Raw genomic sequence first — 26,914 nt, 5'->3', positions numbered from 1 at the left:
AGGGGTGGGGCCTCGGACAGAAGAGGCGGGGCTGCGGGGGGTCAGCATCCCTCAGCCAGCCCTTCCACACGTGTTCCAAATGAAGTGTGAAGAGTCAAATTTCAAATACTTTATGCATCTTTTCCCTGCAGAAATAAGTAGGCTTCTTATAATTGGTAAAAAACTAATTTATAGGTATCACAGAATATCAGGGTTGGAAGGGACCTCAGGAGGTCATCTAGTCCAACCCCCTGCTCAAAGCAGGACCAATCCCCAATTTTTGCCCCAGATCCCTAAATGGCCTCCTCAAAGATTGAACTCACAACCCTGGGTTTAGCAGTCCAATGCTCAAACCACTGAGCTATCCCTCCCCCCAAACAATTTGGAGATGCCAGGGATTGTACCCGGGACCTCATACATGTGAAGCATGCACTCTACCACTGAGCTACATCCCCTTCTGGTACTGGGCTTCAATCTTCACCTTTGGTGCATGGGCATGTACTTGTGTTAGTAGGGTCAGCTGTGTTCAGGGATGGATGAACCCTCAAAAGAGGATGGGTTGTATTAGGTCAGCTGCCTTCCCCAGAGGTTTCTAAAAAGAAAGGCCAGCTTTAATTTGCAGATAGAGCAGGACAGAAGCCCTTCAGGTAGAGGCTGTTCAGTGTATGCACATTTCCGAAGTGCAGGGAGCTTGTCAGATCTAGGATTTTGGTTCAGGCCTCTGCTATTTAGTTAGGGTTTCTGCCATTTGTTTTATCTGAAGTGGTTTGCTCATCCCTAGTACCATAAACTACTACAGACAGCCCTAACTGGTTCTTAATCAACTTTCGTTCCCAGAGTAGGAGCCAGCACAAACTTTGTACTGTTCTGTAGGAGGTATTCCTTTGATTGATGCTGTTTCCAGTAGCATTTGGCAGAGTGCCTGTAGCAGCTGAAGTGGTAGTAGCCTACACCCTCTACTTCAGGTTTAGCTGATAACCCAGAAAAAAACTGTCATGCCTCTGTGGCTGAGAAACATAGGAATGGCCAAGGCCAGTTTTTCATTGTTACATTCTTTTCCTTATTGTACGACAGCTGAGTCTGGTTGCAGCACAGACTATGGCAGTTCAAGATCAGACTTGTAGATAGAGAAAAACAAAGAAGTGTGGAAGGAATTGAAAAGACAATATATTGCTGTAACAACTTTAGCTCTGATATAATGTCTAAGAAGGATACAAGGTAGGAATTTGTCGTGATATAGAAAATTAAATTTTCTATTTAAATTTTGTTGTGATACAGCAAAGTATCCGAGAGAGAAAATTGAATTTTCTATCTCGGATACTTTGCTGTATCACAGCAAACTCCAGCCCTGTACCCTCCACAGACAGTATATTGGCACTAATGCTGTAACAGCAATCTTGTCTTTTCAATTCCTTGCACACTTCCTCTCTTTATTCTTTATTGAAATCTCATCTCACAGGCCAACTGCCATAGGCTGTGTTGTAACCAAACTCAGCTGTCATGAATGAAATAAATTGTACTTTGCTGTTTAATGGATGCGTGGTTCATCAAAATTCATATGAAGTAGGGGGTGATCTATAGTTATCTCTTTTATATTGCAAAACAATATAAATACAGTTTTTAAAATGAAACTATTTACAGAAAAATAGGTGTTGGTGTCTGGGCCTGGGGAAAGAGGCTTAGGAGGGGTGGGTAGCTCAGGAATTTTCTGTGGGAAACCTGTGTCCTAGTCCTGACCAAACCACTGACTTGCTGTTTGGCCATGAGCCTGCCTGTGCTTTTATTTCCCTATCTCAAAATTATGCATAATACCCCCCTCCCTCACAGCGGGGTTATAAGGATGAATCAGTTAATGGGCCAGATGTGCCCCATGAGTTTGGCTGGTGGAAACTGGCAGAACCCAGTCTGTGGACCCCCAGTGACAGCGAGTCTGCCTGGAGGCTGAAAGGCTGCGACAGCATCAATCGTCCAAACTCTACTCAGTTTGGGAGCTTGGAGCTAGCCAATGCAGTACCAACAGCAGGCAGGGCCAGGCATGTAAGATGCACTGATTCACTGGATCTCAGGGAGTCTCATTTGGTAAGGCTTCTATGGATGTCTAACTGGATTTCCCCTTCCCTTTATCTGGTCAGTGGAGTTCCTACATGAAAGGGTAGTGGTGTGCCGTCTGCCCCACACAGGAGTAAATATTTTCCTCCAATGCAGTTGGCCCCCAAAGATTGAGGGAGCTGTTATTTTCACCCACACCTGTGCACAGGAGAGTGAAAATGGTCCATCATTTGGAAAATGTTATAATATGTAAGCGCTAAACATGATTGCTTTGACTTTTTTATTTATTCCTTCACTACTTTTCTTTGCAAACACCCAGTTTTTAGCTTTAGGAGATAAAACACTCTTCCCAAACAATCCGCACAGCTCCTGTTCAGTCCAATAAATCAGTAAAAATCCCACATCAACACTTAGCCAGAATTTCTAAAGCAAAATCTGAGATTTTCAGAGCAGTCTATAGGATTTAGACACACATCCTCCATTGTCCTTAATTTTAATGTGTCCAAATCCCCAACATTGTTCTGAAAATCTCAACCCTTGTTTTCTTTCCCATTTTTAGAACTATCATATTTTTTACATCTTATGTACTATTTCCCCCCCCTCCCCACAATGGACTGGATGTCCCAGAGAGAGACTGAAGTGGTTGCATGCACAACTGGTATCCACAGGTGAGGAGAAGACTTTTGAGACAGATTTCACCATCTTTGTGTGAGCTGTTTGCAAGGGTATTTTAATTGATTTAAATCACTATTCAGGTTATACAACTAACATCAATAAGTAGTTATACAAAATGTTCATCTTGAGGTCATGTGAAACCTGGCTTCAGGTTTTGTCCCAAATGCAAAATTCAGTCCAGTTTCATAGAATGATTACAAATCTTTAAAGTAACCTGAGCCAATTTCTGTGTTTACATTTGAACCATGCAAAATTCAACAGGAAATTCAGTAACACTCAGCAGTTTTCATTGTTTTTCCTTGACTTGAGGTTCATTGAAACCCAAAACCTCACAGTGAAATGCAAAGGAGAGAATATACATGGAATATACATGAAGAAAACATATTCAGGACTCCCTGTCAGAGGAAACCAACAAGTTTCTAACCGCGCTAATAGGTTGGTCGCTGTTTTGCAAGTAGTAACATAAGGCTCATCCACCAGTACCTAAAAATTTGGATTCACTCAGAGTTTTCCAAAAGTGGTAAAATACAACATAAAAGCTTTTCATAAACTGTTTCACAAAATGCTCTTCTGAGAATCAGTCCCAAGTTACAGAGAGAAGATTACATTGAAATCAAAGGAGTGACTCACTTGTTTGCGGTAAAATGAGGAGGCTCAATTTCAGGGAGATGACTATAAATATAATATTTGGCTGTCTTAAGCGAACCTGTCTCCTCTATGGAAAAGATAGCCATGGAAAACTATTTGGGAACATGTCCTCTAGCCTCAGTAGCTTGTCTTGTGGCATGGTGAAAGACTGAAGAAATTATATTTCTGTTTTCTTCAGTGGCTGAGCTAGACCTTTGTGTCTCCTATCTGAAACTTTTCTTTTATGAATTTGTAGAGTACCATTATGTGGAATACCAACTGTTAATCTTTTGTCATGTTGAAAATTAACCAATCCATGACCATACACTAACATCTCAACTCATAACTGTTTAGTTTCCATAATAGCCTATTGTTAGGGACTTTATCAAAGGCTGTTTGAAAGTTCAAATGAATTATATCTATCTGTTTTCTTTTCTATTCTGAAGGAGATATTTTGGCTTGGTTATGATCTCCCCTGACATCCAGGAACTATGCACAGTTCTGAATAGAAATTGTACTAAGCTACTTTAGCAGTAGGATTCTCCTTCACTGATGTGGTCCACAGAAGGCTTTACATCCATCCAAGGATGCATATTTTCATGTGTGTGTGTATTATGACTGGGACGTGGGCAGTCTGACTCAGTGGTCGGAGCAGAGTTGGGAATCAGGAGGGAGGCTGGGTCTGATACCAGAAGATCAGAGTCTGAGACAGGCCAGAGGGCAAACTCAGGTCAGGAGGCAGGCATTGCCAGGTTATCAGATTGGCAGCAGGCACTAGGAGCAGGTATCTCAGGGGAAGCAGTCCAAAGTAGGGAGAACCCACTTGCATGAACAACTTCCTGTTCCTGTGCTGGTTTTATATAGAAGTTGTGAACCAATCAGGATGCCCAGTATTCTGCCAATCAGATTTCAGGACTGGGGTCCTCTGCTGGAGTTCAGCTCCTATTCTGATGATAGTTAGCAGTCACTGGGTGGCAGGTTGCAGCTTATTAGCTCTGAAGTGCCCTGTGGACCAGGTTTCAAGACCCATGGTCCCCTGACAGTAAGGGAGGAGCATTAGGTGACCCCTACCCCACATCAGAAAATAATATAGAGGAAACTGCACATGGAACCTCAAGAGTTTCCTGCCCTGTACATGGATCTTATCACCTAGGGACTCAAGCTGATTTTGTTGCCTAACTAGCAAGCTGAGGTTCAAGCAGATAATAGCATGTACGCAATCTGTTTGGATGCCCAATTCTTTTTGTAGGTAGCTGCAGAATTTTCAAATACGTTTTTTTGTTTACACCTACACATACAGTTTACTTGACCCCTTCATTCAAGATATCAAATTTGTGGCCCTTTTGGCCTCCAGTTTTCAAAGGTAGCCTTGGAATTTGCCACCCACAAATTTGTACAGACAAATGGCAATGAATGTGCAAAATGGATGGTCTCATTTTTGGAGGGGGCCAAAAACAGTAGGTAAACAATATCCTTCCTTCCTTTCATGCAACTGCTGTAGTAACCCTTGCATTGACTTTAGGGGGAGTTGGTTCAGACACTTAGGGTATATGTCCACTGCAATAAAACACCCGCATCTGGCCCCTGTCAGCTGACTTGAGCTCACGGGCTGTGGGGCTGTAAAATTGCAATGTAGATATTTGGGCTTGGGCTGGAACCTGGATGCTGGGATCCTTCCCCCTTCGTGGGGTCTGAGAGCCCAGGCTCCAGCCTGAGCCCAGATAGCTACACTGCAATTTTATAGCCATGCAGTCCAAGCCCTGCAAGCCTGAGTCAGCTGATATGGGCCAGTTGTGGGTGTTTTATTGCAGTGTAGACATACCTTAGAGACCATCCATGTTACTTAGTCTGAAGTTTAACTGTCGTTTGGTAGGTCTTCACCTGTACTTAGGGCTATATTTCTTCTCCATCCAAGATTCCTACTGAAGTCAGTTAAGTTTAGTGTTCACTTATTGTGCAGTTGTGGGATTTCTGTGTGTTACATCAATTACATTTGTAATTAACTATGATAAGAAAGTAATGTCTTATTAGGATGGTATATTTGTACTATATAAAATTAATACTATTTTAAAATTACACGAGAACTATTTTTCTTTATACACAAAAGTCTCACTTGCATTAGAAATCCAAAACACATTTGAAGGTTGTCCCCGAGGTGCATTTTGCATGCATTTCTCTTCTGGAGATCAAAGAGAGCTGTGCATGTGGAAACCCTAAGAATCAGACATTTAATAACTAGTGTCCCTGTCCCTGGATTTAGACACAAATGTATATAACTTAGATTTTTCTCTTTTAAAATGAAAAAGTTACAGTTTGAACTCATTTACTTAATAATTGTCAAAATATAGTAACATTCAGTTTTACAGCATAACAAATGAAACCGTGACCATGTCTGCTTCTTTGTATATTCAGCCATTTGCAACAGTATAATCAACTATTGCCTTCCATGGGGTGTATTTAGTCAGCAAAGAGCTCAGATGCTAAACTGTGATATACATTGTACCACAAGCAGCATATTGTTTTTCATTCAGTCTTTTTAATACCTGTAGTTTTCTCTGGATATGAAGCCTCTTTGTCACAGAAGCTCCTTTTTGATGTGGTTCACCTTTGATTGTGCAGAATCAACTGCTTTGAATTATTTTTCTGAATTATGTCCTGTGCACCTTTTTTTTTTTTTTTTTTTACAGTGTTTACTTGCAAAGTGATTTTCATGCAAAGGAATTTCATAGTGGAAGCAGTTGAATATTCACAGCAGGAAAATGTCTGTTTCCTTAAGTGGGAGGAAATGAACTTTTCACTGCACAACTCATTATTATTATTACCTCTGTTAACTCAATGATATTTAAAAAGTTATATTTTTCCATTACTGTGCCATTAAGATATTCTTAACTACTGTCTGTCACGCTTGAGTGACAAAATGTTGTAGTAGATGTTTAACTATAGTTGCACAGTACAGTAGGTAAGGAAATGGTCTAGTTACCCAACTTAGAGTAAACTAGTGCACTTAGTAAACTTAAACTATAGCAAATTCAGGTGCATGTTTCAAAAATCCTTCATTTACAAGGTCAGACACAATTAAGTAAAGTGAAGAAAACATAATTATTTAGTAGCACCTTCATTTCTTAAAACAATCTGAGGAACAGAACTTGTTCAGTAATTATAATTTATAGGGTACTGATAGCTTAAAAAGTTCCAAGCACTTGCAGATTTCAAGGAGAACCCATGCAGCTTCAGAAAATTCTGCAGTAGCTGAAAAAAAAATCCCACTGGCTTCCACCATGGGAATTCAGAGGCATCATCCATCATTTTAGGCGTAGGGAGGTTAACATTTTATAGTACTAATCTTCTGAGGCTCTAATTTGTACTCTACTGTGAAACTAAAAAGAAAAAAGTGGTGGTGGTGGTTAGTAAACCTGCTCTGGGGGAGTTTTTTGTAATTTTCCCTTTTTAGTTCTTTAAACCCATTAATATATTTCTGTCAGCCAAGAAGGAATAACTATAGCGAGAGCTATATTTTTGTCCATTCTCACATGCCATTTTATGGAACAAGCTTCTGCATGCAGCTGTTTTTTCCCTCAAGAAAACTGAGGAAGCATGTTTTGGCTGATTGTGAGAGGTGTGATGATTAATTACATTAATCTGTATGCTGTACTGAATTCCACTTGATTTTGCAGATTGGAAATTTATCTCACGTGAATGTTATGTTGTTTAAAACATGAATTTTCATTCGTATTATGTAACATTAATACTGTTCTGTGTGTTCTGTTGTGCTATGTACTCTACAAACATATAGTAACTGAAAGTCATGAATAGTATGAATTTTTCATGCAGCCTTAATCCAAGGTGTGCTGATATAATTTTAAGTGCAGTCAGTGTTCTTGAAAGGTCCTAGGTGGACAGTAATAGAGTCCATAGTCCTCCCTTATACAATTATGGCTTAGGCAGCTAATGTGTAAGCTTTGTCAAATTGCCTGTCACCTATGAGGTCTTAGAATTCATCCTTGTGAGGAAAGTTTTAAGCGGGAGAAGATGGCTCAGTCTGCATGTCCACTCCATTTTTGGATCTCTGCTTGGATTGATGATGATGGTGCTGGGTTTCATGATGAGGATCAATCTCTGGTAGGCTAACTCGAGAGCTGTGAACAGAGATTGTCAAAAGAGAATAGTTGCGGACTCTCTGTTTGGAGTTAGTGGGACTTGGCGAGCGTTTGGTCGGTCTGTCTGCATTGTTTGTTTGACTGTTCTGCAGCTGGACCATGGGACGCGGAGTAAGCAGCCGAGACAGGGCTGTGTGACTCTGACACTTTGATCAGCTCTGTTGTTTCAAGTGTCTGGTTAATTTGAGGGAATTTGGAGAAGAAATGTGAGAGGCTTTCCTTCTAGGTTCAGCTCTACGTGCAATTCCATGATGGCCAGCAATCAAACAGTGGTGGTGACATGCAACTAATGTGCTGGGTTTTCTTTCCTACTTAAAGCTGGAAGGGGCTTCTTGTGCATGGATGAAAATTGGTGGCTGTGCTGGAGGAGTAGATTCTTGCATTGGAGGGGCAAGTAGAGGAGCTACTGAGAGTCAGAGAATCTAATTCAGTCTGGCCTTGGAATCTATGAGGCTAAGACCCTTGTAGCAGGACAGCCTGCCACTTTAAGTGCCAGGAGGCCTAAGGCCAGTCAGCTCTGTTCAGTTAGCCTCACCCTGCCCTGGGTATTGGACTGCAGAAGATAAAAATCCAGCAGTTAAATCCTGACTGGGGAGGAGAGCAGACTGATGGCTCTTAACTGGGGAGTGGGGGGCAAGAAGCCTGGTTAAGGGTCAGGAGTTGTCTGCAGACTATTGTTTGGTCAGATGCCTTTTTAGGAGGGTAGGTTTGGCTCAGATTGTAGGTTTGATCAAAGCCCAGGTACCTGTTGATGGGTATTGAGACCCTGTTGCAGCTGAAGTCAGGCTGTAGGGAAGGGAGTTGGATGCTGAATCAGCCTGGGCTGAAAATTCCTTTGTTTTTTGCTTTTCTTGGACTTTGTCTAAAGGATTCTGTTACCCCCAGAATGGGTTGAACTCTCTAAAGCAGCTTGGCTGGAGGGCCAAGCCATATGTATGACTGGAGTAGGCCAAAGAGCATGGTGGGGAAGCTGAGGCAGAGATGCTGCAATGCCACATTGCAGATTGGGGCATTCCAGGATGGTGAGTTGTGTACAATGCAATAAGTAGCTAATATGATAGAGGTATAAGGTGGGTGAGGTAATATTTTTTTTATTGGACCAACTTCTGTAGGTGAGAGATACAAGCTTTCAAGCTTACACAGAACTTGTTTCTCTTCTCTCTCTAATATCCTGGGACCAACATGGCTACTACAACAGTGTATACAGATATAAGGTGAAAGGCAGAACAATTTTAAGGGAAATGTCTAGTCCAGATGCTTCCAGCTAGTTTCTGTGAGCACCTTTGGACCTTGCTGTATTGTCTCTTCAAGTATATCTAACCCCTTCTGATGTCATTATTGTTGTCTAGGATATATTCTGTGACACCCATGCACTAAGTAGTGCTTTCCACAAGGAGCATTTTGCACTAGGTTACAATCTGTTTCCAGTGCTGTTCAAAATGGTGTGTTTGATTTATAAAGCCCTTGTGGTTTGAGTCCTGGTTATCTCTGAGAAAGCATCTATTCTTTCATTCCATCCCAACAGATGAGATTAACTGAGATACACTTGCTGATAGTCCCCAGATCTGAGCCTTGTAGGGCTGGAGCCAGGGCTTTCTCACTGGGGATCCTCGGTTCTGGAACTCCCTTCCCCATTGACCTTCAGGGCATTTGCAAGGTATCCAGTATATTTCTATGCAGGCCTTTGCCTGAGAGCATATTATGGACAATTTAATTTTTTGTTGCAGTTGGGGAGCTGTGTTTTCTTGAGGTTTTCTTTAGCTTGACCCTTTTTGAGTTAATATCTTGATTTTTTTCAGAAGTGCTGAGCATTAAAACAATGGAACCTGCAGGTGCTCAGAAAGTCTGGAAAATCAGATGTGTTTTAATTGGCATATTTTTTAAATGATGTACATGAACCTAGAGTTTGAAATAGGCACATCTTATAAATTAAAAGGTAAATGTTCAGAAAATTTTATAAAGCTGATGAGAGAAAATACACTGACTTGTTAATGCTATGCTCATGGGATAATCTTGAACAAATATTGAAGTCCCAGATGGTTAGAAAGTTGTGTGATATCTGCTCTGTACAGTGTCTCTCTGTCATTTGTATGGGTCATTTAGTATGTTGGCAATAATGATTTCTGATATCTACTACTCTGTGGTTTTTTACTCAGATGAGTGAGTTTTATGCCCATAGAAGTAATCTTGGGAAACTGAAATAGTTCCTTGAAGTGTGTGTTGTAGAGGCGGGGATTCCCACTGAGTGATGCTTCATGGGAAAATAAAATGCTTAATAGATAATACTATCTGCAACTGTATAAAAAACAGATTCTACCCTCAATCTTTATACAAACCTTCCATTGACATAGATACTTCCATTGATTTTAAATAGCTTTGGATCAGGTCCCAGAAGAGTCTGAGATATACAGCCAGATTTTTCAAAGATCATTTTTAAATGCGTATGTTTGTTGCTGTGTCAAAGACTCTTGTTGTTTTATGAGTCATCCACAAATCCCACAAAACCTTGATCTTTTCAAAAAATTTTCACCAGTTTAAAAATAGAAAAAATATACCAAAAGTTAGATGTTGGCATTATTAAAAAGCAAAACAAAAACTCAGGAATACAGCAGGAAAGAGTGACTCTCAAATGGCTAAATACATATTAGAGAATTTGTAAAATGCTGTTCCTTGATCTACTCACTCTATTCTGTAACCTTGATAAAAGTCAAAGTGGTCTCAACACTGGCTTTCTGTGCAGGTTGTGAAATGAAGTACATCACTTATACAAAAGAATACCAGCGACAAATCTATTTGTAGGGAGAATTTCACTTTATTTTTCCATTATTACATCTCCATTTCAGAAACTGGGATTGTTGTCCTTTTGATCTCTTTTTAATTCCCCATACAGATTAACTGTCAAGCCTCCCTCATGGGAATTCCATTTATTTGCATCTGGGCAGGGATGTGGTCTTCCAGCCAGTAGTCATCAGACTTTAAGTTGGAGATATTGGTTTACTGGAACCTTGTGAGGATGCTCTGAGGATAGGTCCAGTAACAGAATAAATCATGTGTAAGGCTTTAGTCCCACAAGGAAACTTTATAGGGAAACCCAGAGTAATGAATATTAATGGGAGCAGTGTTTACAAACTAAAGAGCCAATAAAACAGAAGTGGATATTAAAACGAGGTTGGTAGTCCACCCTGGATTACTTTATTTAAGCTAATGAAATAAGGAATGGAAAATAGAAACATTTTAAAAAACCAAAAACCTTAGTTAAACAACCCTTTTTTTGCAAATTGACTAATAAAACCCCATAATCAAATTTTCCTCCAAATACCCCACTGAGTGGTTCCCCCTTGCACCAAGTCTGACTCTTATCACATACTATACATTAAGTAGGACTACTGAGTGCTTATTTGCAGCCTCTTAAGGGCACAAAGTTTGGCTGGCTTGTTTGGCTAGATGGTGGTAGGGCCTATTGCTTTGAATAAGCAACTTCAGTAGTAGGAGAAAGAATGTGCTTGCAAGGCAGAAATAAGTGGAGTCTTCTGAGTCTCCGTGTAAGGCTGAGGTTGTGGAGCCTAAATCACGGCAGGAGATGACCCAGATTTGCCTGCTTATGGCGCTACCTGGAATGTGAGAGAGTTCGGTTCAAATCTCTGCTCTGTCTGAGTGATTTGGGATAAAAATAAAACAAAACCCCTCCCTCTGCTCCCAACCAGGCAGAGCAAGGACTTTAACCCTGGTCTCCCAACACTTCAGGCCAGTGCACTAACAATCAGGCTATAGAGAGCGTCCATGGAAATTTTTTTTGAAAGGTCTCATTTTCATTCCAGTGTAGAACAAAAACAAATTTTGAAACATTTAAATGTTTTGCAAAACTGATTTTCTTTTCCGGCCAGCCTTAGTTGCAAGTGGGGATTCTGTTTACATGACCCCAGCTAGCTCTGTAGAAAATGATTATCGATGCTCAGAAACAAATGATAACCCCATGAGGTTTACACAAAGGAATCTTTTTTTAAGGGTTCAGAATTTTGTTCTTTTAGTCAGATATTGTATAGTCATGACCAGGACAGGCCAAAAAAAAAAAAAGCACTGATAAGAGCTGGGTGATTTTTTTTTGTTCAAAAATTATTTAAATGAAAATGGCCTTTTTTTCCTCTAAAACTACATGTTTGAAGAAAATTTTGGGGGCTTTTTTGGGGGGAAATCTTGATCAGCTTTTTCTCCCTTCTCTGTCTGTTTGTTTTTTCCTCTCCTCCCCACCATCACCTCTTTTTCAGTGACAAAATTAAAAAGGAAAAAGTTTGGGTGGGGAGAGGCAGAGAGAAAAGATAAAAGCAAGAGAAAGGCAAGAAAATGAGATTAAAAAACAAAATATTACCAGTTTCAAACCCCCAAACATTTCCAAAGTATGGGTTTGTTGGTGAAAGTTTCAAAATGTTTCTCAAAACATTGTTACCATCTTTTAACCAGTTCTGGTACTGGCTTCATTAAATCTCTTATATAACAAGTGAAGCTTGGTGATAACACTTAAATTATTTTCTTTTAACAAAAATGGTGCAATGTATAAGTTTATAGTTAATACATTAAAGAACAGGAAGCATTAAAATGTTAGAATAGTTTAACAAAAACAGAATTAACTTTACATCTTATTACTTAGCATATATCAATGTTTTTATGGTAGCTGACCTTATGGCCAATACCAGAAACCTCCAGATCTCAAAGCCAGGCCTCTTGACTTGAGTACTAACAAGTCAGAGAAAGGGCTGCATAACGTACGCTGATCAGTAGGTTATACTTTTATTTCTCAGAGATAATATACCACAGAATCAAACAAAGTTACAGTTAGAGCTGGTCAAAAATGTTCCATCAAAACTTATTTATTAAACAGAATTTTTCACAGGAAGTGTCTGCTTTCATTGACGAAAATTTTTTCAGTTGGAAAGCCAAAAATTCAATTTTGTGGTTTTGATTTTTTTGATGAAAAGCCAATTTTTCTACTGAAAATCTTGAATAAATGAACATTATTTTGTTTGTTCCTCTTGGGGAGAGGGAGAGAGATGTTTTGTGACTAGCTCTTGTTACTATTACGGTAATAGTAATATTAATTCTCTAAAGAATAGTAAATATTAATACCAATAAACTGGATGAGTTCTATAACTCAGGCCCTCATTGTGCAGAGGAAATGCCCAGTGAGTTTAATGGGAGTTTGGCTTGCCTAAAAACTGCTGGATTATGCAATGTATTGGTTAAATGTACGAGCCCAGATTGTGGTGATATCCCTTACACACACTAGTGAGCAGTGACTCAGTGGAACCATTCATGTGATGAATGCTTACCAATTCGAATAAGGAGGTCACAGTCTGACCCTTAAGCATTTTTGCTTTTTTATTTTTTTTTTAGTAAACAGCTAAAACCTGTTTAAAGAAGAGCTACATCTGCCCTAGCTAATTGCATATCTGAGCAAATAGTTTTCAATACATCATTTATCCAGTTAATCTAGACTGTTTTTTCTTATCATAGAATATTTACAGGCAGAGCATGATTTCCTCATTTTATTGGAGAGGTTTTTTGTGTGTTTTGTTTTAAACTTTGCTGATGGATTGTGAGTTGTTCACTCTGACAACTTGATGCTCGATATTCAAAATTGGAACAGTATTTTCATTTGGATGAGTCAGATAAGTCATGTGGAAAAATTTGTTTCCAAACAGGATGGGTGTGCATTATTGGTTATATGTATTCTAAATACTAAAAATTATATATGTGATTATGAAGTGCCAGTAAAACCTAATCACTCAAGTTTGTGGGAAGTGAACAATAAAAGGGGTGTGAAAATGGTTGTAGTGAATTTATTTTAAAAATTATTGTTTTCTGGAAAACTTTTTGCAGAATTTTTCCAATCCTAATTATTGCTTAAAAATGTGGATGTTATCTGTGTGCAAAGCTTGGTATTTGGCTAGTTTCTTGGAGCATTACTGTGAGTGGGTTGAGTACCCAGAGTGTCCAAACTCTGTATTTTCCTGGTGTTTGACATTACTGGTAACTCAAAAACAATACAACATACACCTCAGCCTAAACTTCTTCCCCGAGCTTGATTTTTCCCTAGGCTTTCTCTCTACACCCATAGTGCTCTAGTTTCCTTTCCCAAGTGAGCCACTCCCACCTCACTTATTGGTGGAGTTAATAAGAGTCACAGAGTCAGTAGAATTTCAGCAACTTTAGGCAGGATACTTGCTAACATGGTGGATCAAGAGAAGAATGCTGCCACCCATGCAGAGAAAAAGGAAAAGGTAGTTTTACTTTAAAAAGAAAAAAAAAACCTCCTGCAAATAATTTTTCAAAGCATGGAAGATGTACGCATTATCAGCATTCAATCCTGTATCTTGGCTGACTTTTTTTGTTTTGCAGTATCGAATACTTAACCATCTTGCCTCTGAGTATTAATGATGTATCAACAAATATTGTATGTTAGCTGAAAGACCACAATACTGATTAACATTAACCAACGCCTACTAGGGCCTTCTTCAAGGTTGAACCTACTTCTATTTCATTTTAGGGTTCCGAATTAAACTGGTTGGAAAACTAGTCAAACTTAGCTTGTATTCTCCACACAGTAGCTGGTCTTACAGCTATCTCCATGGTAGAAAGCTTATGAAATGGGAGTAATGTTCGTCTTTGGGACGTGCATTACTGCAAAAATGTTCAATGCGTTTGGAAGTTATGCTGGCAGATTTTTTGTGTTAATATAATGAAATAAAAAATAGGGTACAATTGCTAAACCCTAATATATTTTCCAGAATATGAAGCTTATTCTTTTGTCTCTTTACTGTAGGACAAGAAATATTAGCATGGCCTATTATATTAACTTTTTTTTTTTTGGCTAGATCACAGTGGCAAGGCTTAATTAGAGCTTGTTTTTTTCAAAGTTGGAATAGATAAAGAACTGAAAGGCTGTAAGATATGCAGCTAATATGTGAACTGCCTTACATGTCTGTGCAAGGAAGAAGAAGGGTAAAAGTGCCCCTCTACTTTCTTGCTTGGGGTACTCACACGAGTAGTAGCCCAAGAGGAGTTGGCAGAAGCAGCCTCAGCACTGCTGAGCATCTCTATGGGGAAAGGATGGGCATGGTTGAGGAGTGGGCAGAACACTAGCTACATCCCCTCCACCAGTAATTCATGAGCAAATACTCACCAGCAACCACACATCACACAACAGAACCACTAACCCAGGAACCTATCCTTGCAACAAAGCCCATTGCCCACTGTGTCCACATATCTATTCAGGGGACACCATCATAGGGCCTAATCACATCAGCCACAGTATCAGAGGCTCATTCACTTGCGCATCTACCAATGTGATATATGCCATCATGTGCCAGCAATGCCCCTCTGCCACATACATTGGTCAAACTGGACAGTCTCTACGTAAAAGAATAAATGGACGCAAATCAGATGTCAAGAATTATAACATTCAAAAACCAGTCGGAGAACACTTCAATCTCTTTGGTCACTCGATTACAGACCTAAAAGTTGCAATTCTCCAACAAAAAAAACTTCAAAAACAGACTCCAACGAGAGACTGCTGAATTGGAATTAATTTGCAAACTGGATACAATTAACGTAGGCTTGAATAGAGACTGGGAGTGGATGGGTCATTACACAAAGTAAAACTATTTCCCCATGTTTATTTCTCCCCCTCCACCTCCCACTGTTCCTCAGATGTTCTCGTCAACTGCTGGAAATGGCCCACCTTGATTATCACTACAAAAGGTCCCGCCCCCAGCTCTCCTGCTGGTAATAGCTCACCGTAAGTGATCACTCTTGTTACAGTGTGTATGGTAACACCCATTGTTTCATGTTCTCTGTGTATATAAATCTCCCCACCGTATTTTCCACTGAATGCATCCGATGAAGTGAGCTGTAGCTCACGAAAGTTTATGCTCAAATAAATTTGTTAGTCTCTAAGGTGCCACAAGTACTCCTTTTCTTTTTGCGAATACAGACTAACACGGCTGCTACTCTGAAACCTATATTTTTAAGGAGAGATTTTGGCCCTCTATCCTTAATGCATGTTAGTTTAACATAATTTATGCCTTTTTATTGTAGGAGCCTGTTGATCTCATCAGCCTGTTCACTTGTGTGCCTGATTGGTAGGTTGGACAGGATTAGTCAGTCACAGGCACCACAGTTCAGTTTCAATACCCCATTGTTGGTGTAGTCATATATGTTGGGATCAAAATCGACTGTTTTTTTTTTAATTGCAAACCTAGGCTTTTGGGAACAATATCTCTGAAATCTATAATATCGTATCAGATAGGACCAATGCTAGAAACCCAAAAGAGGTATTTTTAATGGAGACTGCAACTGCTTTTTAAGTCTAGCATCATAAACATAAAGCTGACACATTAACCCAGAGTCAACATTTCCTAAATCTAAACGTTGATGTAAAAGAAGAACTCTGGACTCAAAGTGGGTGAGGTAATATCTTTTATTGGACCAACTTCAGTAGTAAAAATAAAATATATTACCTCATCCTCTATGTCTCCCTAATATCCCGGGACCGACACAGCTACAACAATGCTGCATACAAATCTACACTCAGTCATTTTAGTAGGAAACTATTTTAGGAAATTTTTCTGAATAAGTCTCCAAAACAGAATTTGCAGTTGTAAAAACAATCACCCATGCATCGACTTCCAGTCTGCAGTCTGCTTTGATATAATAAATCTTCAGATTAAAGGCTCATCAGTCACAAAGTTGTATAGGGCTTTTAATACTATAATTAGAAACATAGGTTAGTGACACATGCTGGTCATAATTGCTGTATTGGATATTGTGGGAATTTTATTCCATTACTCTAATGAAAAGAATACAGAACAGTCCAAATCAGTGGTGTTCTGCTGACTTGCAGTCAGAACAATATGTTTACTCTGAAACTCTTCAAACCACCTTAATTTGCATCATATTTGACAAGCTATCAAAAAAGCTTTTAGGCCTACAGGCTTTCTGTGGTGATTAGGAACATTGCTTAAAGAAAACTATTTTATGTGCTGGTGGGCCCCAGATCTTGAAACAACACTTTTAAAAATACAATTCCCATCACAACATAATCCTAATAACCACAAAATAAAAATAAAACACATGAAAGTATTTCATTATGAATTAAAGGTGGCCAGGCATCCTTATTTCTTCCCCTTCCCACGTCTCCTTGTCTCTACCTTCTTTTCTCAGGTAAAATCAGTTTTGTGTATGGTGTGTGTGTGTATATATATATTCCCCAGCATAGAAGCAAAAAAACAACACCCTCCCGCCCCCCCAAAAAAACCTTGATTAGTAAAATATTAAGGCTGAAAGTGTTTTTGTTTTTTTTGGGGGGGGGGAGTGTCAGATAACACCCCAAAACAATGACAAAATTCTACATCTTTTAAAAAACCCCAGATGCAAGATGTTTGCAAATGCACAGGAAAATGATCCATCCAGTTCTCTGCAGCTGTGTGATCGCTTTTGACTCACTAGCAACCAGTCTAACTCATGTCGCCCACCCAACTTCAACTTTGTATGCAAAAGACAAGTGGCATGATTTTTTTTGGTACTTTTCAGCAATGTTCTGAGTTAAGGGTGAGTTAGAGTTTTGGGATCTAGGATTTAAAGGGGGAATGTGCTTACTGCGTAAGTGGAGACAATAGCCATTTGATAAGATGGAGAAAAATGTGCTTAACCAGATCTGGTGATGTGGAGAGCCTGAGGCTAAGGTGCTATCTTTAGTATAGTTGAAGGAGCAGGAATTAGTTACTGTCTGGGCCTCTTAAGCTTCACCAGAGTGATGCATCGGTTAGAAATTCAGGTGTGCACCTCCCTGGCCTCTTGCAAGTTTGAGCTGTCTCAGCACCTCACACAGCCCCTAACAGGGCAGCTACAGTGTCTTTGCTACTAGAAAATACTGGTACAGATGAGCAGATATTTCACAATCAATTAAAAAAAACCCAAAACATTCATACCCAGTTGGGAGAGCTCATCCTAAAGAATGAAAGGGATAGCTGAAAGTTCCATGAAGCTGCTGTTGTAGTAATAACTTGTGTAGATCACCACTTAATGTGAAAACATTAACCAGGCACCAGTCATGTGCCCAGGGGAGGAATACTTTGAAATAAAATCATTCTATAACTTTTTTTGAATAAAGGAGGCAGCATGTTCCAGTGCGTCATGCTTGAGACTGGAAGTCAGGAGACTTGGTTTCTGGTCCAGCTCTGCCATTGACTCTCAATGAGCAAGCCAGTTAACCACATGGTGCCTCTTTTTAGTCTTTTATAAAAATTAATTAATTACCCAGCCTTGTGAAGTGCTTTGAAATTCTGTAATGAAAGGTGATACAATGTTTTTGTTGTTAAAATTATTTAGAGGAGTGAAATTGATTTCTAATTACAACAACTTAATTTTATTATGTAGCATGAGGCGGGGGAGGTTAAATTCTTAATTAAAAAAGTCTAAAAGAATTAATAAAATGCTGACTTCATGAGCTATTACTTTGAATTAGAATTTGCTGGAAAATCAAGTATCTTTTTTCTTTGATACAGAAACTAATTGTATAAGAATAATAATTACTTGCTGGAGTGACAACTTTTATTTCTTACATCAAGCAAAGAGAAGGAATATGTACTTCTTTTTTTCAGAGTACAATGCAATGCAAAGCAAAGCTGTGTCTTTATGGCCTTATCTACTGCTAAACATTTTTCAAAAGAATATAAGGGAGAGCAGGAGAGAAACAAATCTGGTTTTGACTCAGGGCAGGAGTCACTCAATTTTATTTAAAAAATGGCTTTCACTGGCTTTCTAGGCCGTGCAGCAGGGGGTCCATGAAGAATCCAGTAGCCTAAATTCTCCTTATCTTAGCAGTGGCATGGTCAGGGCTGCTCCCTATGTCATAATGTTGCATGTGTCCTTTCCTGACACACATCTGGACTTGCTAGGGTGAGGAGAGCAATCCAGAGCCTTACAGAAATGAAATATTCAAGGCTGTCAGCATGAAAACTTCTGAGAGAAGGTGTAAAAACAGTCAACCTCTCCCCTTATGCTGAATAGTGGTCACCAAACTTATACTTCTCTGGAGGCTTGGGACGCTATCCCGAGGGCATTATCAGCATTTCTTGACCTATAGGTCAACATGGCCTGAGTCCTTAAAGCTGCATCTTGTAAGAGGAAAAATAAAGACTCTATCTAGTCATCCTCTTTGCTAAATAGGTTGACCAGCCTTGCATGGTGCAGAAGGCAATCAGTGTATTCTGATCAACCAAGGCATTTTGAGAGGAGCGTATAAAAAGGGACTCCCACTGAGAAATCCTTTTTTCCCTAGAGTGTTATCTTCCTTTACACATTCTATTTACAATCATCATCCGTTTTCTACATGCTGGATCACAAGTGACCCAATGAAATTTAATAGAGACGGTATAGCAAGGTTGCCAGTTTAGTCAGTAGGTCTAGTGGTCAGGACCTGCTGCTCCAGTCTGTCTCTTTGCCCAATGTGTCCAGGACCCCTGGATGGAGTTTAGCTGGGTCAGCTTCTTTATCAGGAAGCCTCTAGTCCTGCCCATCCCAAGGCTCAGCATATGGGAATCTGGGGTGGGTAGAGAGACCCAGGCCCTCCCACTCCACCAGGTCCCAGTCCAGTGCCCTGAACATGCAACAGCACGGGCTGGCCTCTGCTTGGCCCACATCTTTTTCACTTTTCCCTGGGCCACTTCTTGGCCCACTTGATGTCTCAGTATTGGCTCTGGCTGCTGTTTGATTATAGTCCTTTGCTCCAAACCTTCAGAGTTTCAGGGCTGATGCAGGCAACCCTCTGATGCCCCCACACATGGTTCTCCCTTCCTCTGGAATGAAGTCTCAAAGGTTGGGGGCCAGGGAGGAGAAGACTTGCAGCCGTGACCTCCTCAGTAAGAGGTCCTTCTCTTGTCTCAGAATAGTGCTTCTCCCAGAAATGCCTCCTTTCCTTCTTCCCCACCTGCTTGAGCTGCTGGAGCTTTTTTTTTTTAATACCGCTCTTCTCTCCAGGAGCACGCTCAGCAGTGCCTAAGGGGTGGAACTTTCCTGGCCCAGTACCGCTCCAGCCTTTCCCCTGCCTTTGCCTTAGTGAGTGGTTTGTAAACCCCATCGCTGAGAGGAATTGCCTATGTTTTACCATATTATACTATATTAAGGACCTGGTGCCACTACTGACAGTTAACATCCTCTTTTGAAAATCGCTATGTCCTATGTTCCACTTTTGGTGTGAAACAAGAGCACAGATCACCACAGTTCTGTAAATTTGAGAGTCCTGAGTCCACTGTATTATCCTTGTGGGACTGAAGGAGAGTGTGTGGCCGCAGTTTGTCATGTCAATTGGTGATCCAGTGAGGCTGTCCGTCAAGGCCTCCCTAAAACTTAAGCCATACACGGAGTCCTCCTCTGATGCTGTTTACTCCCTCACATATGCCTCTAGCATTAGCAGCATTGGCAAAGTTGCCATATTGTCATTTTCAATCTTCTCCAGTCTGCCATTCACGTGTCCCATCTCCGAAGTGTGTGAAGATCATAGGGGGTGGGGGGCAGTTATTGCTGTTCAGAGCACTGTAACTTATTCTGCAGACTGTACTGAGAGGGGAACATGGTGTACTGAGCATCTGTAACATGAGCCTTACCACATCCCAGTAGCCATGCCCCTCTTGCTGTACAGATAGGCTTGCTCATTGCGGCTGTGTCTGGAGGTGTTTCTTTTTTGAGGAAATGGTACTGCTTAGCTACTTTTCCCCACTGCTTGGCTTCTCTGCCCTGAATTTCTGGGAATTTTAACCCCTCAAACTGCATCATAAGACAGTTTTATGTAAAATTGATAAGATAGCACTAGGTTTTCTTTTCTGAGAGTATTAATTTATGAATATGATGTAGAAGGCTGAACTTTTAGAAACCTATCTTAGCCCTGGTCTACACTGGGGTGGAGGGGGGATCGATCTAAATTATGCAACTTCAGCTACGTGAATAACGTAGCTGAAGTCGACATACTTAGATCGACTTACCGTGGTGTCTTCACTGCGGTAAGTCGACTGCTGCTGCTCCCCCATCGACTCCGCCTGTGCCTCTCGTGGCAGTGGAGTACAGGAGTTGATGGGAGAGCACTTGGGGATTGATTTATTGTGTCTAGACTAGACGCGATAAATCGACCCCCGCTGGATCGATCGCTGCCTGCTGATCTGGAAGGTAGTGTAGACATACCCTCAGACTTTGTGGTAAGCATATCTGCAAAAGCACCCATTGTGTGTACAGCACTGGTAAGCTCCAGGCATGTCCATTTTTGGCTTATATGGAACATTTATCGTCTGAAGAACTGTTCGTTAATATTTGCTATCTAATCAAATAACCAGAATGGAATGAATGGTGGAGAATTTCGATTAATGAGTGAGAGATTTTCTAACCTATAACAAGAGTCCCCAAAAATTTCCACGCATTCATGTTATTGGCCTAAAGGTAAAGAGTTGAATATTGCATTCCAAATCCCCGCCTTAAGCTATCCAGAATGCTAACAAGGAGTTGAAAACCTGAGAGTTTATCAGATAATTGCCTCCCCATCACTGCTTCTCTGGGTCATTTGGAGAATTACTTTAAACTGGGCCATGGGAAAAATGTACAATATTTTCATGATAGGAAGCATCTTGTATAGACAGGTGGCAAGTAAAATGATAAACTGCTTCAAAGATATTAGAAAATATGTTGAATGCCTTAGCATATTTTTTGCCTTTGGCCTGGGGGAGAGAAGTACAGGTTGAGAAAGGGTGTGGTCTCTAGAGGTGTCACTTAGCTGCCTGGATTCAAGGATTTCCTTTCATTGCCTCACAAGTCAGAATCCACCACTACAATCCTGTCTTTGCAATTTGAAAACATCACATGTTTGTTTGCTCTAAACTGCATCTTATTGAAGTTCCAACTCCACAGGCTGTAGGCTACAATATTGGAATTAAACTCCCAAACGTTAAAAAGGAAGTAAATAAAGGGAAGGTTAATGGTCACTGACATGGCTATTGGCTCCACTGCCTTTGGTTCTGAAAATCTTGATTTCTGGAAAGTTAATGGAATTAGGAAAGCATAAGGCTGTTGCTATTATCTTGTTGTTGCCATATTCGTTATTACTACTGTCAAGCAAAACAGCACTTCGTAAAGAACAGCCTGTGTCTGTGCTGGTGGTTAACCTGAGAAAGCTAATGATACTACTGAAAAACTCAAAGGGCACACAGTCTTCTCCATTAAAGAAAATCAAAATCATGCTAGAGATAGGGAAAAATGATTCTTCACTGTCCGATTTTTTTCTCTGCTTTCATAAAGGGGACGTAAAGATAATGGATCTACCCCCCTGCTCCCAGTAGAATACCCTTAGTGCATGGGTTTTCCTGTGTAGCACAAAACCACCATCTGACAATCCCCATCATAGGATATGAGCCAAGTGAATCCAGGAAGGAAAAGGAGGGTGTGGCTGGAGCATTGCTGCATTTTAGGTAATCTTAGCAGGTCTTATTGGGCAGCTGAATATAAATTAGGGCAGTTCTGAGGTTTGTCTAACCTACCTATGAGGCCAGCAGACTCCTTGACAGCCTAAGAATATAGGTAGGTCTGAAACCACAGAAAAGAAAATGTCTTCATAAAAGGAAAAACTTCAGCTTTATGGATCAGAAAAACTTCTGAATCCTCAGGAGACCTCAGTGCAAAAAATTAAAGAAATGGCTTGATTCCAGGCTGAGATGTCCTTTCCAAAACTACACAGAGATCTAAATATAATATTTTACATACAAAGGACTGATCCAAGCCTATTGAAATCAAGATCAGGTCCATGTAGCATCTTTAATCCAAGATCACAAAATGCTTTACGAATATTGAATGAATAAGCTCTACAGGTCTTATAAAGATTTTACAGATGGCTAAACTGAGAAACAGGAAAGGAAAAGGCTAGATTTTCAATTGTCCACCATTTTTGGATGCCAAATTTGAGACCATTTTATTCTAGACTGTTTCACATCCTATTTCATCCCCACAGACCTGCAAAGCAAATTCTCATTTAAAAATCTCCTCCATACTTCCTCCATCTGTGTTGGTGCCATACATCACCATGATATATTTGCAAATGCTAAATTAAATGTGAATTTTCACTGCACTTTCAATTCTGCTGCATCTACTGCCTGGAATAGATTTTCTATCAGAATTGCAGCTGTCCCCCTTCTCATCTCTCCCTCCCAGACTTGTCTGAATTCTTTCAGCAAAAGTATACTTAATGATTTATTCTAAAAACAATTTGTTAGTCCCCTAATATGCTGGTTTTGTTTTGTTTGGGAGGGAGGGTCTCAAGTCACCATTTCCAGTGCTGATACAAAATGGGGTTCACTCATTTCATTGAATTGAAAAGGGGGCACAGCTAAGAGCACAGGTTACAAATATTCAAGGGATTCTTTACCAAAATGACAGGTTTCAGAGTAGCAGCCGTGTTAGTCTGTATTCGCAAAAAGAAAAGGAGTACTTGTGGCACCTTAGAGACTAACAAATTTATTTGAGCATAAGCTTTCGTGAGCTGCAGCTCACTTCATCGGATGCATTCAGTGGACTTTCTACTCCATACGGCTAAATTCAGTGCCTTGCATAATGACAGGTTTCAGAGTAGCAGCCGTTAGTCTGTATTCGCAAAAAGAAAAGGAGTACTTGTGGCACCTTAGAGACGAACAAATTTATCTGAGCATAAGCTTTCGTGAGCTACAGTTGCACTGAATGCATCCGATGAAGTGAGCTGTAGCTCACAAAAGCTTATGCTCAAATAAATTTGTTCATCTCTAAGGTGCCACAAGTACTCCTTTTCTTTTTTACCAAAATGCTTGTTCTCATTTGGAAATCTTACAGGAAAGGAAGGAATCCCTGTCCCAGAATGTAGGTTATAAATCTTGGATTAAACTGTCTTAAAATAGTCCTATTAAATAGACGCAAAGTGCATTATGGCACTGAGGAAAAAGGAGTCACAGATTATTCAGCTGTAACTCTGAGAGAGCCTGTTATAACCATGCATTTTAATTAACCAGATCAGCTGAAGAAATGTTGTCTATACACTGCAGTATAGCTGTCTGCCTTGTAAAGTACCCTGTCGATAAATAGAGGACTTCTTTTTCTGAGGCTGCCATTCCCCCAAGCCTTTTCAAGTACATAGAAAAAATGGAAGATTTTTTTTAATAATTAAAGTACTATGAAATTAGCCTTAGGCAAATCTGCTGCCTTTTTCCAGTGTAAAGACGTCTTGGCTGTAATATACATGTGGTACCACAATAAATCATTGACATTAACATTACAAATCAATTTGGTTGAAATGTGAGACTGCTACAAAACCCTGACAGCGGCAGCACTATCAAAATACAGAGTGGCTTTAGGAAATCAAATGCTTTCTTCTAAATTAATCAGAATACTGTTAAACTAAGGCCAGTAACTCAGCAATAACCTAGACATTGATTTATAGTTCAGAACTCTTCTTTGAACATTATGATGATGTTTCATGTAAAACTTGTCTGGCTTGCTGGTACAGGTTTCATAACGAAGGTGTGGATTTTGGAAATATTGCTTGATTTTAGCTTTAAGGAAATCAATTGCTTCACTATAGCTCACATGTCTCTTATTACAAAATCAGTGTAGTTCTACTTGAGAACCATAAACAAAGGTTTCAACCTTACAACATCAATTCTCCATTTAAAGAAATTACTAAAAAATAACATAGGACTAAATGGTTTTAACCAATATCAATAATATTGGCCTAGAAACAAAAGATATTGCCCGAGACAGAAACCAAAAGGTGCATTACATTGACCTTGTTACCAGTATGATAGTTAATATTAGGAAAGGGATCATGGAGCAGGGCAGAAACCAGTAATGAAGGAAGTGTGTATATAAATTCTGCCATAATGAGACAACGTACTATATAAATCACTTGCGCACAGAGCTGGGAGCAGAACCCTGGATCTTTTACCTACTAAAGGACAGGCCTCTACCAGTTAAGCTAAAGGAAAACTCATTTGTCTGGGGGAGGTGGCTGTAGGTCCCTTTTCTTCTCTGTGGACCAGATGGCCACATCACCCACGCAGGCACTCAAAGCCAGGGCTTGCCACTACTAACAGATAGTATCTAGAGCCAGTTAGCATGGTGCTTGTGAAGGTACTTATATGTCCTTTTACAGGGAGGATGGATGTAATGATTAGTGATCAATAAATGAAATTAAACATTCTGACTATATTAACTATTCAAGCCATAGTTAACATAAAACAGTTATGCACTTGAGAGTTTCCTTGCTTCTGTGCTTGAATTTGGTTATAGCCAAAGGACCTTTTTTCCAACTTGCATTTCTCAATGAAACTTTCATATACAGGCAAACTCCTGTGTCCCTTATGAATAAAAATATTCAACTGTGTCACCCTAACTACCATCTGTTAATGTCTGACAGTTAACACAGAAGTTTCTGTGGCCAAATTATAGCTGCCCTAGATGAAGAGAGTTCCCTCTCTTAGCACTCCTAAGACTGCACTCCATGAGCGTGTAGTGCAGGGATGTGCATTTTTGCTGGAGCTGTTGTCAGCACTGCGTCCCTCGCAGAGGTTGTGGCTGGGTGAGGTGGTAATGAGGCAGTGGATCTGTGTCCCTAATACTTCATTCTCTCTTCCTTACAGTACAGCTCCACTGGAAATACAATCGGGTCCTTTGATTTAAGGAGTCTAAGTGGTAAATGGGGGTAAAGAAGTTGCATGCATGCAATGAGGAGCCAACATTTCTTTTTGCCCATCGAGTTTCTTATTTTCTTTCTACCTGGCCACCCTTACCCGTTTCTTTTCTAGTTTGGAGAGTCAGAGCAACCTCTATCCTGCCTTTCTGCTTTATCTTTTTCCCATCTCTTTTCCCCCCATGTTCCTTTCTTGTTACCTACTGAAAATTAAAATCTCTATTGCTGGAATACACTTTCCCGTGTAACTCTTGGTCTGGAGGTATAGTCAGATGAGGAATTCTGTCCTTTGCTTCACAATTAACTAACGTTTATTTGTGTCTGGGAGCTCCTTTGCAATTGGAAGTGTATTTGTTTGGGAGCAAGGAACTTTGGAGGCAGAAGAATCTTTGCTGGATTGGGGTCTAGGGCTTTCAGAGAAGCTGACATCTATCTGTAGCCTTTGGAGTCTCTCTCATTTCTGAGATATAAAACATTAAAACAGAAAAGAAGATTATGAAGAGGCAGAAAAGCCTGACAAAGTAACGAATGGTAACATTTTACCCTATTGTAAAAATATGCCTGACCTGAACAATCTTTGTAGATTCACCTAACCTGGGACTGTGGAATTCTTCCACTGTAACACAGCTCTCTCCACAGGCATGACCGCATTAAAAATCTGTTCGGGGTGGGGAACCGGGGTGAAAATTAATAAGAAGTCCTGTTGCTGACACATTGAAAGGAACAAGATAGTAAACTGTTGGTGGGAATATGACATGTTCCCCTCATGGTTGCACTTATTACTTTTTTCACATCCTTCCATGGATATTATTAATGAACTAACCCAGAGCAGCCTTTCAATATCATAGTTAAAATGCATGAGCTCAAGCATGTTCCACCACCTATCTCTACCGTTACGATGAAGAAGGAAGAATTTTTTTTTTGTCCATATCTGGTGAGTAGAACTCTTCCCAGTTGCCTTAAAGTCAAATTTTGACAGCATCCTTTGTTCTACTTAAAGCCTCTTCTCCTGTACAAGTTCAAAGAACTAAACGTACATAAAGAACCTCATGTTCTTCTGTGGCAGAGTTTTGCTACCTGTGGGTATCTACTAGCATAGCTTTCCATTGGAGCCCTTCTGTCTGCTGGCTGCCTGAGGAAGGAGCTGAGTGTTTCACAAATTTAGCAGCTGTGACTGACTTCAGCTTCAAACAAATGTTTAAATAATGTTGCTTGATGGCAGGCTGCACTAAGCTCCATGCAGTGGATGTCTGAGTTTTAATCAACGCCACCATACCAGACAGCTAGGAGTCAGACCGAATGCCACATTAGATATTTTGGGAGTCCTGGGGGATAGGGAAAGGCAGCCTCCCTTGGAAAGTGTATTGTATACATTTAGGGAAGCTTGTATTTTGGTATCTTCTTGCTTTTTTTGATAAACAGGGTATTGCAATGAATATAGGCTAATTTCTTAAGCATATGGACTAAATGGAAATGATGAATACTTGTAATGATTTCTCAGTACAGAGTCTGTATCTGGGAGCATTTTCTTTTACCACCTCATTAATGACTTGGAGCCACTAAGGTTATAGTGCTGAATAAGGATTTAAATTTAATTGAAGTCCTCTGTTCTTTACTGACAAAATGTATTTTACACACTAGATGGATGTAATTAGTGTGATGAGGCTTTAAAAGAAATTGGCTT

At 40.0% G+C, this 26,914-nt stretch overlaps 2 protein-coding genes and 1 non-coding gene across 8 annotated transcripts in view; 1 reads left to right on the top strand and 2 right to left on the bottom strand.

Annotated features, from left to right (window-relative positions):
• CTNNA3 (catenin alpha 3) overlaps positions 1 to 26,914 on the top strand; it is an 896,431-nt gene that overhangs the window by 341,853 nt on the left and 527,664 nt on the right. The gene's annotated exons all lie outside the window — the stretch shown is intronic.
• The window catches only part of LRRTM3 (leucine rich repeat transmembrane neuronal 3), a 120,684-nt gene that overhangs the window by 80,428 nt on the left and 13,342 nt on the right, over positions 1 to 26,914 (bottom strand). The gene's annotated exons all lie outside the window — the stretch shown is intronic.
• Positions 363 to 434, bottom strand: TRNAV-CAC (transfer RNA valine (anticodon CAC)). Its single transcript has one exon. It is a non-coding gene; the product is annotated as a tRNA-Val (tRNA).

This window comes from Natator depressus, chromosome 7 (genome assembly GCF_965152275.1).
Source record: "Natator depressus isolate rNatDep1 chromosome 7, rNatDep2.hap1, whole genome shotgun sequence".
NCBI lineage: Eukaryota > Metazoa > Chordata > Testudines > Cheloniidae > Natator > Natator depressus.
This window is presented reverse-complemented; position numbering and strand designations above follow the sequence as displayed.